This window comes from Pleurodeles waltl, chromosome 11 (genome assembly GCF_031143425.1).
Source record: "Pleurodeles waltl isolate 20211129_DDA chromosome 11, aPleWal1.hap1.20221129, whole genome shotgun sequence".
NCBI classification, from domain to species: Eukaryota; Metazoa; Chordata; class Amphibia; order Caudata; family Salamandridae; genus Pleurodeles; species Pleurodeles waltl.
The window spans coordinates 796,387,598-796,399,737 of record NC_090450.1 but is presented as its reverse complement, the minus strand read 5'-3'; the positions used below and the strand labels follow the sequence as shown (position 1 = coordinate 796,399,737).

Sequence of the window (12,140 nt, the reverse complement as noted above, 5' to 3'; positions counted from 1 at the left end):
ATATTACTGTCTTTTACATAGATTGCTAGCTTCACTTTCATGCAACACCTCTTGCTTCGTTAAAGATGAAGTTCCTGTCACAGCTATGTTCCTAGCAAAGATAGGTGTTTATCCGGTGGTCTCTTGGTGTGTCTGTGTTCTCCAGACCTCGGAGAAAGCTCACCATCACGGATCATTGAAATCAAACCAAACTGTCCATGCTTTTTGTATGGCATATAGATACACAAATAACAATACAAACGCCACGGCTATAGGAGAATGACCCCTACAACACAACGCGCTCCCACATTTATTGCCTTTTTAAGTGCAGAATCAAAGACGAGAGTGGGAGACACATTTAGCAGAGCTTCAGGGAATTTATTCAACGGGGTGAAAGCGTTTTAAAGCTACATAGTCAATGCTTGCACCTATGTCCCTCACTCTGTCATATTTTAAATTTGTAGAATCTTGGCACCCCTTAATCGTGGAGCAAGAAACTACTACTGCCTGGTCAGATAAATACTGTCTGCAATTGGTATGATACCCATGTATCCTTGTACAGAAACATCCAAACCCCATCCTGCAAAAAAACAAGGAACCTACTTCAGTTTTATAGCATAGATTATGTCGATGCCTCAAACACCTCTTCAGCATAAATTCTATTTTTAACTTAATAACTGACTTCAACTTTTTTTTAAATATCCAGTTTAAATGTAATCAGAACTCTAAAATATTGAGGCAGAACATGATCTTTGTCGATTCGGTTAAACAGCTGGGCTTTTCAAGTTTAAATGTTGGGCCCCTTATTGCAGGCTCAAAACGGAGGTGACTTGGATTCAAAATATGGAGAAACTTGGTGTAAAACATAAAAGAAAAGCAGAACATCTTTCCTAAAGAGTTCAAGAACAGCACCAAAAGCAAACTACAAATCAAAAAACTGAGAGGATGGGAGGCTTAATAATATAACATTAGGCAGCAAACCAGAGAGCCTCGGACCACCCCACCATCTGGGAGAACAGATGAAAGCACACCTACTCCCACATCCCCTCGTGTTTTTCATATGAAGGTCAGTCAAGAATGACCTTATCTGAACCTCAGAGAGAGACAGGGGTGAACACATCCCCTGAGGTTGGGCAGGTCCCAGCTGGGTCTCTGTTGAACCTGGGGCCCTGAGGCAGATTGAATTAACCTTCCGGACTAAACCGGGACATAACGGGAATCCTTGTGACAAATAGTGGATCTGCCATTCTCCATTAAGATGCAGAAAACCGAAAAACATCTTAGACCATTCAAGTCTAGGTGTTGAGCATGGTCAGACAATGGACTAAAAACTAGGAAACCCAGGGTATGCAGAGCAACTTGGCGTTTTCCTGACCCCTGCTCTACAGGAACCTGGCAGAAGCCATGGTTGCAGGCCTCCTCACCCATCCCCATGCCACATCAGTGATCACTGAAAAGAAATGCCACATTTACTAGGAAATCGCAGATGATCCAAAGTGATGATTTTCTGAACACCAAGGATTTAAATGAGGCATCCAGTGCCTGACATAACAATGCATGTCGAAACCCACGTCAACTGTTATCATCAAACAAAGCAACAATTTATAATACTTATTACTGGCCTTTGTTAGAGATGCAGCACTGGATAGAGAGGTTTGTGTCTTTCTTTTTACACTAGATTGCCCTTTAAATTTGTCGGGGGATACATAATAGGTTAGTGGTGAGCACCCATGTTATCAAGTTGCTCTACGGAATATGCAGTGGAGTGCAGCCCAAAAAGTCTCCAACTGCCCCCAGACTATATTCACCACCAAAGACCAAGCCCGACAAAGTGGAAACCAAGCTCGTAATCAGCCGTCTGTACCACTGAGCCCATACACAGCCACCTTCCGAAGAAAATGCCCTGCAATTTAGAAACTTGAAGTAGGGATGTGAGGGGAATCATGGCAGAAGTGTTTGTAAAAATGGTCCATTCATATTGAGAAGATATTTCACATCATGTATCGGCCAACTACGAGTCATCATGGCCACTGAGCAGGCATGTATGCCATGACACACTCAAGAATTTCAAGCCTACTAAACTTGGCGTTTATTAAATTGACAGTACATAAACATCAGCATATTACGTGGCACCTAAGAGGATGAATACAGAACAGAGTTAATTGCCTCTGCACAACCCGAAAGTGAACCACCATTCTACTATATTTTGCTAAGTTATTAAGACAACCACGTAGATATGGCCAGCATAATCCTCTAACAATGACATGATGCAATACGTTAAGAGATAAAAGTCCACAAAGGTCAACAGAAATTGCACACCACGCCATAACAGTTGGTAGTCAGGATGTCAGGTAAAGAGACCTGAAGATCAGAAGCAATGAGGCATGCGAATCAGTGATTGGTAGTTGTAGCTAGGAAACAAACGATGATAAAGTGAACGACTTATAAACTAGAAAAAAGGCACAGAACGTCGGGTGTGCAACAAACGGAAACAGCGTGTCCCGATACTCAAAGCATTAGTATACCTTCTAGAAATGAATAAACACTGGAAAGACAGGCAAACAGATTTGAATAGCAGAAGGCGTAGATACAAATAATGCCTTGCATATTGGGGAGGTAAGAGATCTGCTAATACTTGTACTTATTTGAAGAAGCAGTGTTGACAGTGGCCCTTAGAGAAAAGAGTACACCTCATGTTGGTAGAGCATGCAGAACACAAGAACCTCGTTGTCACAGAGAAAATCACCCAGGGGACAAGCTTGGCTTGGTTCTTCTCATTTCACCTAACAAATATAATGAGTGATGTTTATACATGGGACACAGATAACAATATCAAGGCAAACGTACCTACCTGAACAATGACCCTGCAGTAAGAATGTAAAGAAGGAGGGCACACTTCAAAGAAAATCCTCATCAGCGTACCCACAAGAAGTCTGGATACTGCACTGCCTTCCAGTCTGCTTTGCCTCGGTGTGGATGAAACAATAAATATATATATTTTTAAAAATCCTAAAAATTCTTGAAAAACAGGCGAACCACTCCACAGGACAAACTCAAGCAGATTAGCAAAGTCTGCGATCGAACAACTGGAGCAGAAATCTGGTCAGACTATGAAACAGCTAATGCCATAGGAAAGAGAAAACTAAGTACATAGTGTGCAAGCGGTCTCACTCCAGGGAATGTACAGAGCAGAGGTAAGGACACAGGAGACAGACTCACAAGGGGCTTCAGTATTGTGTCACATGAAAACGTAACCATCACAAGATCAACATGGACCATCCTGGTAGATATGTGACGCCTATATATCAAATGCAATACCAGACAATCATATAAACAATATCCATGTTCAAATAATAATGGGAGACAACCTCCTCCTAAAAATATGACAGTTACTATCACATTATATCCCAGAATTTAGGTTATATAGGGCAAAGTGTTTGACACAATCCTACACCCTACAGTAGACAGGGCGATTGCTTGCTGCCGTAATGATGTCTTCTTCAAGGGCAACATTTTTAGAAGACTTGTCCTCGAAGGCATCTAGCAAGGATAAACACCTGAATATGTAAGATTAACATAGTACATATATTCTATACAGTCACCTTATCTGTGTTGTACACTGAAGGTTAAAAAAGCAAATATCCACAAAAGCTACAATGCACAAAAACATCTCTGATCATAGCCCCCTCCTATATAGCTGAAATGCACTGAGGCTGAAGAGAACCATAGTGCAGATTTCTTCTCTTAATACGTCCAAAGCCCCATCTAAACTGAGAAACCACCTAACACAGATAAAGGCTCAGAAGTGATATACTCCACACTCTTATAGAACACAACGAGGAATAGGCCACGTTTAGAAGACTCTTTGAATTGTTCTCAAGGCATGAAAAACACCAAATTAAGGAGAGTAAGGTATTCAGGATACCCTAAGCAAATCAAACATGGACCACATAAAAGGACTTGCTTACGTACCACAAATATATTATAGATAAGGCATTAAATTGAGCAGCTTCTTAGCTTGAAAAATCCAGCCAAATCTGGCATGGAGAGTGGTTTTGGCACTACATGACTGACATCTGTCATACCTTTGCAATGGCTCCAAAACTGTGCAATGGGATTCCCACTTTACCCTATATGACACAATGACTATGACACATTAAAACAGACAGGAGAGGGTAGGTGATACCCGAACATTTTTGTAATCAAAGTTAATGAAAATCTCAGTGTAGAAAAATTGAAAATCAAGAGGTGAATGTCTAACAGAACATTATGGGGGTCATTCTGACCCTGGCGGTCGGTGATAAAGCGGCGGCCAACCCGCCAACAGGCCGGCGGGCAAAAAAATGCAATTCTGACCCTGGCGGGAACCGCCAACACAGCCCGCTGCATTAACACTCCGACCGCCACGGCGGAACAAACAAACAGCGCGGCGGTCACCGCCAACAGCCAGGCGGCAGACAATGTACCGCCCACCCTATCACGACCCACCAATCCGCCACCTTTTCCGGGGCGGGAGCACCGCCGATAAAAACACGGCGGAAACAGACATTTCCAATGGAAGACGCTCACCTCGAGACACTCCACGCGGAATCCGGACAGCATGGAACCCGAATTGAACATCATACCTGCTCTCGTCTACCTGCTCATCTACCACGAGTACGAACTCCGGCGCAGACGTCAACGGTGAGTACTGCACCTACGACACACGGGAGGGGGGAGGAAGAAAGGTTATGGGCATACACATATGAGACCCCCCCACCCCCCCAATATGTACACACCAATGCAGAGCAGGAAGTCACAGTGACACCACACAAAGACCCTTTAAAAATACAATGACACAACCAAATTTTGAATAAATTTTCATGTACAAAAAAAGCACCTGGAAATAATTGAGCAACCGTGAAAAATATTTACAAAAACCAAAAAGATATACACATCAGTGTATCACTGAAGTAACAAGTCCTGCACATCCTACGAATCTAACATGTCCGTGGGCCAAGGTTCTGCGAAACAAGGGCAAAGCCCACACACGAGACCTGAGTCCTTTGGAGAGAACACTGCAGGGGCATCCGATGTCAAAACTACAGGCACCTCAGGGGGAAGGGAAGGGGGGGGCCACCACAGCCACATGAGTCCACGACGCCAGATCCACGAGGAGCCACCATGCCCACTGTACCATCCTGGGGAGTGCAAAGCCACAGTCTCTCAAGTCTCTGCAGTGGGTGGGTTGCCCACTGGACCATCCTGGGGAGTGCAAAGCCACAGTCTCTCAATGTCTCTACAGTGGGTGGGTTGCCCACTGTACCATCCTGGGGAGTGCAAAGCCACAGTCTCTCAAGTCTCTGCAGTGGGTGGGTTGCCCACTGGACCATCCTGGGGAGTGCAAAGCCACAGTCTCTCAGGTGGATTACAGAGTCCACTGGTCAAGGAGGAGGCATGGTGGGCACAGTGAACCATAAACAGTGCCTGAGACGGCGGGACCCAGCGCAGCGGTGCATGACATGGCGATGTCCAGCGGAGCGGTGCTTGACAGGAAGGGTCCAGCGGAGCGGTGCTTGACAGGAAGGGTCCAGCGGAGCGGTGCTTGACAGGAAGGGTCCAGCGGAGCGGTGCTTGACAGGAAGGGCCCAGCGGAGCGGTGCTTGACAGGAAGGGTCCAGCGGAGCGGTGCTTGACAGGAAGGGCCCAGCGGAGCGGTGCTTGACAGGAAGGGCCCAGCGGAGCGGTGCTTGAGACGGCGGGGCCCTGTTCAGCGGTACCTGTCTTCACGGCGGGGCCCTGCACAGCGGTGCTCTTCTGCACGGCGGGGCCCTGTTCAGCGGTGCTCTTCTGCACGGCGGGGCCCTGTTCAGCGGTACCTGTCTTCACGGCGGGGCCCTGCTCAGCGGTGCTCTTCTGCACGGCGGGGCCCTGTTCAGCGGTACCTGTCTTCACGGCGGGGCCCTGTTCAGCGGTACCTGTCTTCACGGCGGGGCCCTGTTCAGCGGTACCTGTCTTCACGGCGGGGCCCTGTTCAGCGGTACCTGTCTTCACGGCGGGGCCCTGTTCAGCGGTACCTGTCTTCACGGCGGGGCCCTGTTCAGCGGTGCTCTTCTGCACGGCGGGGCCCTGTTCAGCGGTACCTGTCTTCACGGCGGGGCCCTGTTCAGCGGTGCTCTTCTGCACGGCGGGGCCCTGTTCAGCGGTACCTATCTTCACGGCGGGGCCCTGCTCAGCGGTGCTCTTCTGCACGGCGGGGCCCTGTTCAGCGGTGCTCTTCTGCACGGCGGGGCCCTGTTCAGCGGTACCTGTCTTCACGGCGGGGCCCTGTTCAGCGGTGCTCTTCTGCACGGCGGGGCCCTGTTCAGCGGTACCTGTCTTCACGGCGGGGCCCTGTTCAGCGGTACCTGTCTTCACGGCGGGGCCCTGTTCAGCGGTGCTCTTCTGCATGGCGGGGCCCTGTTCAGCGGTGCTCTTCTGCACGGCGGGGCCCTGTTCAGCGGTACCTGTCTTCACGGCGGGGCCCTGTTCAGCGGTGCTCTTCTGCACGGCGGGGCCCTGTTCAGCGGTACCTGTCTTCACGGCGGGGCCCTGCTCAGCGGTGCTCTTCTGCACGGCGGGGCCCTGTTCAGCAGTGCTCTTCTGCACGGCGGGGCCCTGCTCAGCGGTGCTCTTCTGCACGGCGGGGCCCTGTTCAGCGGTGATCTTCTGCACGACGGGGCCCTGTTCAGCAGTACCTGTCTTCACGGCGGGGCCCTGTTCAGCGGTACCTGTCTTCACGGCGGGGCCCTGCTCAGCGGTGCTCTTCTGCACGGCGGGGCCCTGTTCAGCGGTGCTCTTCTGCACGGCGGGGCCCTGTTCAGCGGTGCTCTTGCAGTATGTCAAGGGAGTCATACCTGGCCTGGACACCCTGCTCAGTCGCCCTCCGACCGTGCTGTGTCAGGCCCCTTCGGGGAGTGAGTCCTGGGCCCTTTGGTGTCGTCCCTTGCAGCCGGGATGGGGCTTGTGGGGCCCTCCTGCTCCGCGCTCCTGGTGGTTGTCCTCTCCGCCCTGCTGTCCTTCCGCTCTTTAGATGGGGCTCTCGGGCCCTTGCCTCCCCTGGCTGCTGTGGCCGGTGAAGTGGCCGGAGTCACCTCCTTGGGGGCAGCCGTCTCTGTCCGCTCACGGCGGCCCTTCAATTTCCGGGTCCTCTTGCCTGGGGGGGGGGCTGGCTGTCCCCTTGCTGCTCACCGAAGTGTTACTGCCGCCAAAGGGTGGACTCCACATGCCATGCACCACTTGCACTGTAGTAGTTGGGCTGGTGGTGGCTGAGGTGCCCTTGGGACTTTTCCCAGTTGGAGGGGGTGGGTCGGGGGAGGGAAAGAGGTCAAAACTGGCGAGGAAATTTTTCTTGGGACCATGGTAAGGGGTAGGAGTAGTGGTGAGAGAAGTGGAGGAAGAGGATGTGGTTGTATGAGAGCCAGGTGTGCTGTCCTTGGGTGCAGGTGACTGGGACGTAGGCTGTGGTGAGGTGGTTGGCTGTTGTTTGGGTGTCTGCCTGCGTTTATGTGTCTTGGAAGAGGGGGTGACAGACACAGTGGGAGAGGACACAGGGGACGTGTAAATGCCAGTGGGGGTGGTGACTGCAGGTGTGCGGACTGTAGTGGAGGGTTTGCTGGTGGTGGAAGAACTGGCTGATGTTGGGGTGCATGCAGGTGTGAGTGTAGACGTCACAGGGAGGGAGGAGGGAGACGAGGAGGACGGGGACACAGAGGTGGTAGTGACTGTTGATATGTCTGCATCTGTGTGTTGCTTGGGTGAATGCTTGTGTTTTCTGTGGTGCTTATGTTTGGATGAGCTGGCCTTGGGTGTTGAGGTGTGTGCAGGCTGGTCTGATGGTGTGGATGGGATAGGTTGAGGTACAGGAGACAGAGAAAGGGTGGAGGCAGATAGAAGAGGGAGACTGGAGACAGGGACAATGGCTGCCGTCAGTGCTGAGGCCAGAGCAGTGAACGCTCGTTGATGGGCAGCCTGACCCGAATGAATGCCCTCCAGGTAGGCATTGCTCCGATGCACCTCCCTTTCCACCCCCTGGATGGCATTCAGAAGGGTAGTCTGCCCAACAATGACCGTCCTCACCAGGTCAATGAGCTCCGCACTGAGGGCAGCAGGGGTAACAGAGGCAGGGGCTGAGGTGCCTGGGGCGAAGGAGACGCGCGCCTTCCTGGCCGAGCGGCCACGGAGCGAAGACTGAGGGGCTGCTGGGAGGGCGGTGCTGGTGCGCTGGGTGGCGGCTGTACCTGTTGTTGCGGGGGGCACAGATGGTGCCGCCCCCGCTAGGGAGCTCCCAAACGAGGACGTGTCCGTGTCGCTGGTGTCTCCACCGGCCCCCGTTGTGGTGTTCCCCTCGCCCTCCGGATCACTGGTGCCCTCGGTGTCTGTGTCTGTGTCAGTGCCCACCGGGGCCTGGTGACCTGCAGCTCCCTCCTGCTCCGACGCCAAATCTCCTCCGCCTGATGATGCTAAAACACAAGAAGACAAAGATTTAGGGTGGGGGGAGAAATTAAACAAAGTTGAGTGCATGCCTTAGCAATACCCTTTGCGGAGAGGACAGACACAGGTGCCTCGTGCACTAAGTCGCGAACTTGGGGTACACTACTCAGTACTTCTGACTAGGCAAACAGGTCTAGGGACAACACACGCGCATATGTGTGATGCTGGAGCATGGGAAGCTGCACTTGGCACCCTACAGAGGTGGGGGGCGGGGGCACAGGGCCATGCCTAAGGGAGCGGACTACACTACAGAGAGCGCCCGGGCCTAATGTCACCCACAGCCCTCCTCCCCCACCCAGACGCCTCCAATGCGCATACAGATAGGAGAATTGGAACCCCCTTGTGTCTGCTGTGCTGTCCTCAAGCTCCCATCCAAATTAGGGTAGGCCACCGCCAGGATCCGGGACATCAGGGGGGTCATGGTGCGACTGGCACCCCTCTTAGGTCGGGAGGCCATCCCCAGCAGTGTTTCTGCGGTCTTCCTCGTTCCGCGGCGGATGTCCTCCCACCTCTTGCGGCAGTGGGTGCCCCGTCTGTTGTGGACCCCCAAGTACCGGACTTCCTCGGCGATGGCACGCCAAATATCGATTTTCTGGTGGGCGCTCACCTGTTTGACATGTACAGGGTGGGAAAGAGAAACCGTCACATACCTGCATGTTTGGAGTACATGCCCCCCGCTCCCCAACCTTGTCATGGTTCCCATTCTCTCATCTGTCGTGCGTTGCACTCCCCATTCCCTCCACACCCCACCAACTTACATCCCCCCCCCTCCACACAGGCATAACCCATTCAATGTGCACTGAGTGTACTCACCTGTTGGTCTGGAGGACCGTAGAGTTGCGCATACTGGGGGAGGACCCCGTCCACGAGCTTCTCCAACTCTTCTGAACTGAAGGCGGGGGCCCTTTCACCAGTAGCAGCAGCCATTGTCACTTCCAGACCGAGTTCACAGCAGCACTTGCAGTATAGGTCCTCTCTTGTGGATGATCAGGTCTCGAATGATTGAGCAGATAGAAAATGGCGGTCACGCCCACGGCGGTGCGTACCGCGGCGGTGCGTCCCGCGACCGCCGGCGCACATCGTCATTGGCTCCTGAAACCCATAGGCTTCAATGTTAACCAATGCGTCTTCGCACAGCGGTCTTCGACCGCCTACCGCCACGGTGTGCCCCGCCAGCGCAGTGACCTCACATCCCATTGTCCCACTTCACAGGTCAGGCATCGGCCATTTCAAGGGCCCACATGGCTTAATTTCTAATGCGTCACACAGGCCTAGGCCTTGCAATGGCACACATACAAACATATCAAACCATACATTTACCTGTACTGTGCAAGCTGTGTTGTACGTACCTGTGAGTGGATTGACTCTGTACTCCATATTCTCCTTCCTAGGCACCGTCCGCTGGGACTAGCGATGAGAAGGAGGAATCCTCGCGTGTACCGGCCGCTGGTGGACCTGTCCACAATGGAAGAACGCAACATAATACTACGATACCGACTTGACCGAGCCTCCATCCATGAACTGTGTGCCCAGCTGGAGCCAGCCCTGATGTCCCCCATCCGCCAACCCACAGGAATTCCCCCTCTAGTCCAGGTTCTGTCTGTCCTCCATTTCTTTGCAACTGGCTCATTCCAGACAACAGTGGCCATGTCATCTGGGATGTCTCAGCCTATGTTTTCCAAGATCTTATCCAGAGTGTTGTCTGCCCTGATGAAACTCATGCGGAGCTACATCATTTTCCCAGAGGAGGGTGATTTGCCTACAGTGAAAGCTGATTTCTATGCCCTTGGACACATCCCCAACATCATTGGTGCAATTGATGGGACCCATGTGGCTTTAGTCCCCCCAAATGACGATGAACAGGTGTACAGGAACAGGAAGAATTACCATTCAATGAATATCCAGGTGGTCTGTTTGGCTGACCAGTACATCTCCCATGTAAATGCCAAGTTCCCGGGGTCAGTGCATGACGCGTATGTTATGCGAAATAGCAGCATTCCCTATGTGATGGAACAGCTACAGAGACAGCGTGTGTGGCTAATAGGTGACTCTGGTTACCCCAACCTGCCGTGGCTATTGACCCCAGTGAGGAATCCCAGGACCAGGGCAGAGGAACGGTACAATGAGGCCCATGGGCGTACTAGGAGGGTGATTGAGTGAACCTTTGGGCTCCTGAAGGCCAGGTTTAGGTGCCTGCATATGACAGGTGGATCCCTAATGTACTCACCAAAGAAGGTGTGCCATATCATCGTGGCGTGCTGTATGCTCCACAACCTGGCTTTGCGACGCCAGGTGCCTTTCCTGCAGGAGGATGGTCCAGATGGTGGTGTTGTAGAAGCCGTGGAGCCTGTGGAGAGTGAAGAGGAGGAAGACTCTGAGGACGACACAGACAATAGGGACAGAGTGATACAACAGTATTTCCAGTAACACACAGGTAAGAATCACCCACGCCATTTCACAATTGCTTATAGCCTCCTGCATCTGTACTTTCTGTAGTTCCCCACAGATGTTTTTCATTAATTTTTGCCTTTCCCTTCCCTTCTCAGTGCTGTCTGACTCAGTACCTGACTTCTGCTTGGTTCGCCCATGAAATACAGCGTATTGACATTGGTATGTTGTCATGACTAATTGACAGAACAGAAATTGAACAGTAATATGTAATACATTTGTTAATAATACAGCATGACTCAAAACAGATTTGTGTGCAAAATGTGATTTATTTACAGTGCTAGATATCGGTACATGTGATTCTAAGGGTGATGGGTGGGGGTGGAGGAATATCCATGGCAGAGTCCAGTTCTCAGTCTCACAGGTGCATTGTCCTTTTGCCTGTGGAAGGATGGAGCATAGGCAGTTCATGGTTGGACAGGGTGGCAATGTGGGACAGTGGGAAGACTTGAGGGGGTATGTCCTGCTGGCGGGGGTCTTGACATCCTACTCTGTCTTTTTTTTTGGTCTCAGGCTCCTCTTACGGGGTGGTTGTTCTTCAGCAGGAGGTGGGGTTCTGGGGGGCTGTCGAGGTGTTGGGACCTCCTGTCCACTAGCGCCGGCGGAGGTGGTAGGCTGTTCCTGGTCCGGGCTAGTGACAGGGGCCCTGTGTGGTGCACCATGGTCCCGCAACGCGTCCTCTATCCTGTGGAGGGCCAGGACGATGGTCCCCATTGCGGTCCCGATGATTCTCAGCTCCTCCCTGAACCCCATGTAGCGTTCCTCCTGCTGTGCCTGGATGTCAGTGAACCTGGCCAGTACCGTCGCCATCGTTTCTTGGGAGTGGTGGTATGCCCCCATGAGGGTGGTGAGGGCCTCTTGGAGAGTGGGTTCCCTGGGCCTCTCCTCCCCCCCCTGTTGCACAGCAGCCCTCCGAGCTGCCCGGTTTCCCCCGGCCTCTGTCCCCTGGACGGTGTGCCCGCTACCACTGCCCCCAGGTCCCTGTTGGTGTTGGGGTGTTGGGTTAGCCTGGGTGCCCTGTAGTGGCAGACACACCGCTGATTGAGCTGTCCTAGAGACAGAGGCATGGGCCCGCTGGGTGGGAGCTGTGCTGGTGTTGGCAGAGGGGGTCGGGTCTGGTGTGGCCTGTGGCTGCCTGAGGGGAACCGACTGCCCAGAGGTCCCCGATGGTCCGGGCTGGTCATCAGGTTCACTGTCGACAG

General features: G+C 52.4%; 1 protein-coding gene across 4 annotated transcripts in view; it reads right to left on the bottom strand.

The window, feature by feature from the left end:
- TBX5 (T-box transcription factor 5) overlaps nucleotides 1-12,140 on the bottom strand; it is a 399,833-nt gene that overhangs the window by 112,009 nt on the left and 275,684 nt on the right. The window lies entirely within an intron of this gene.